This window comes from Mustela erminea, chromosome 19, assembly GCF_009829155.1.
Source record: "Mustela erminea isolate mMusErm1 chromosome 19, mMusErm1.Pri, whole genome shotgun sequence".
NCBI classification, from domain to species: Eukaryota; Metazoa; Chordata; class Mammalia; order Carnivora; family Mustelidae; genus Mustela; species Mustela erminea.
The window spans coordinates 18,871,705-18,874,961 of record NC_045632.1 but is presented as its reverse complement, the minus strand read 5'-3'; positions in this window follow the sequence as shown (position 1 = coordinate 18,874,961).

Genomic DNA, 3,257 nt, shown 5'->3' with positions numbered 1-3,257 from the left:
GCTAAAGAAAAGCCAAGGAAGGGATTTTCAGAGAGGACAGGGTGTACTTTTCTTTGTAGGAAGAAGGAGTTTGATTGGGAAGGCATTTATGGCTTCGAGGGGTGCTGGCAACATGCTTTTTTTGGCCTGGGTGGTGGGTCTGTGGGTTCTTCCTTTATAATTATATATTAAGTCATGGATTTATAGTTTACTTTTATTTTATTTTTTTAGAGAGAGAGCACGTGCACACATGCGCAAACTGGGGAGGGGCAGAGGGAGAAGAGGAGAGAGAGAATCTCAAGCAGGCTCCACACCCAGTGCAGAGCCCAGTGTGGAGCCTGATCTCACGGCCCTGAGATCATGACCTGAGCCAAAATCAAGAGTCAGTCGCTTACCCAACTGAGCCACCCAGGCGCCCCTCTTTTCTTTTTACTGTCTCTCTGAGAAGAAGGACGTTCGCCAAACCTAGCGTGGGGATCATTTCACAATATATAGGTCAGTCCTCCAAGCTGTAGAGCTTAAATTACACAGTACACATCACTGTCGGTTACGTCTCAGTAAAACTGGAAAAAAAAGACAGGAAAGAACTCTACAAAGAAAAATTCTTTCTTGAAAGTACTTGATGCATGGTGGTGATGCCTATACCCGACAATGCTGTGTTTCCTTGACACCACTGAACCTCACACCTAGAAATGGTTCCAGCGATAACTTCTGGGAGTATCTTGCCACAGTTAAGAAAAATTCCTCAACACCCAGACAGTGACATTAAAACCTCCCTACATTCTTGGAGAGTGACCCCATGTGGGCATTTGGGAAAACTCTCCGTATTGCAAAGATACCAACTGTTGGTTACAGCATGATAATCAGGTTCCCATTGTTTGTTTGTTTTTTTCCCCTTGGAACTTGACAAGCTGACTCTGGTCTAAGAGGAACGAGATAGGAAGCCCTGCTCACCAGACATCAAGATTTCCTTTAATGCTGAAGTAATGATGGCAATGTCTCATAGACTCAGGGCTGGACGGAAGATCCACAGAACCAACCTGAGCACCCAGAGACACACGTGCCCAGGGTTGTGGGGGACGGGCCATCAGTGGGATGCTGGCTAACTGGGGAGTTGCCCCCCAAAAAACACATCTGGGAACTTAGAGGGCAGCTTTTTTTCTTTTTAAGATTTTTATTTATTTATTTGACAGAGATCAAAAATAGGCAGAGAGGCAGGCAAAGAGAGAAGGAAGGGAAGTAGGCTCCCTGCTGAGTAGTCGATCCCAGGACCTGGGATCATGACCTGAGCCGAAGGCAGAGGCTTTAACCCACTGAGCCACCCAGGCACCCCTTAGAGGGCAGCTTTATTCCTCAGAGCAGAAAGCCAGAAACAGCTTGCTGTCCACAGTCAGGGAAGACAGATACAGCTATGGTGGGGTACTCCCCCAGGGGAAGGCAGCGTTGTAGCAAAATTGTATGAAGGTAACTATCCCTGTGTGACTGAATCTTAGAAATCACGCTGAGCAAGGAAAGCAAGTCACAGACACCACATGGTGTGGTTCCTTCGCAGAAAGCTCAGGAGCAAGTAAAACTAAAAAAAAATGTATTGCTTAGGGACGCATACCGACGGGATTTGCAAAATGGCTAAAAATGTGAGGGAATGAGAAATGTCAAGTGAGGGGTGATGGAGAGCCCTGGAAAGGAAGTGGGGTAGGGTGGGGAGGGGCCTAAGGCAGTCACAGGGGTACTCACCAGGGATGTACTGGTTCTCAAATTGGGTGGGGGGCTGTGGGGCTCACCTTGTTAGGCTTTATAACTCAAGTCTGTGATGCAGACACTTTTTGGTAAATGTCAATTATTATGTAATAAAAAGGGGAAAGGAAACGAATAGTGTCCAGACCTAAGCCATGGAGAATACCGGTTTCTACAGACCAGGGAATGGAGAGGGTTGTTCATAAAAATGTCAGCTGGTGCTGCCAGTGTGGGAGAAGGAGAAGAGCCGGAAACTGGGGCATCCCAGAGGCAGAGAGAACCTCCCAGAAGGGTGACGGGTCTCCCAGGTTGTGTCAGAATTCTAAGAGCAGGGCAGGAAGAGGAGGACTGGAAAACGTCCCAGATTTGGTCCCTTAGGGGGCAGAGGCGCGGTTCTGGGGGAATAGTGGGGATGGACAGAAGCTACATTGTGACTGGCTGCCAGCCAACAGGAGAGGTGGGCCAGCAGAGGCTTAGGGCAGTTGAGAGGGAAAGGCAGGCTGGTTGACCTTAGCCTCCACTGTGGGGTGGGTACCCCCACCCCCACTCCATCTCTTCTCCCAGGAACAGCTGGTCAGAGGGGAACACGACTCCGGCCGGACGTGCTATTCTGGACGCAAGGTTGTGACTCTTGGGTCCAGCCAGGACTCCTGGGGGGGAGGGAAGGGCCTGGTCTCTTGTCCTTACTCTGGAAGTCAGAACCCTGTGGGAACAGAGGAGGAAACCGTAAGGTATGGATGTTGGGGTGCCTGGGATGGGCCCTGGGGTCCAGTTCTCTTCCACAAGTCGGAAAAACCCTCTCCGGGTCCCAAAGGTCCTTCTTCCCTATTCCCTGGGCAGCCGGGCACCAAGCAGCCCTTTCTGTGTTCTGCTGTGTGGACAGAGAGAGACCGATTTGATATCCCCGGACCCAGGTGGCTTGTCATACCACAGTCACAGTGCAAGAACTGGCCTCGCTTCCTCCCTGCTGAGGAGGCCACAGCTGGCCACCCTCCCTTTGTTTGCTCTGGGAGGGGTAACTGCTGAGCAAACAGGGAAGGGAAATCCCGGATTCTGTCTCCTCACCGTTACCCAGGCCCGGAGGCCTCTGGCTTCTTCCAGGCCTTGTGCGAGAACGCGCGCGCTGCGCGCGAGTGTGTGTGTGTAAGGGAGCTAGGGTCACTGGTGTAGAGAAAATCCTGGGCTTGGCCTTGGTGAATGCTCAGACAAAATACCCCCCACCCAGGGGCATGAACAGTTGGTCCCTGGGCACTTACTGTGTACGGGGCCCTGGACTGGGCACCTCACATGTCAGAGTTCTCTGATGCCGCCCAGCCATCAGAAGATGTGAGCATCAGGATCTCCAGTTTCCAGAAGAGGAAACTGAGGCTCGGGGTCCGGAAGAGAGGACCCTGACAGAGGTGGGAATCCCACCCAGACCTCTCTGACCCTCAGCTCGGCCGGAGCGGTGGGGGAGTGGTTGAGAGGCAGGATTAAACAGGGGCTCCCCCCTTCACTTCTCCTTTTTTCTCCCACAGCGACTCTGCCATTATCCACGGCCCCCT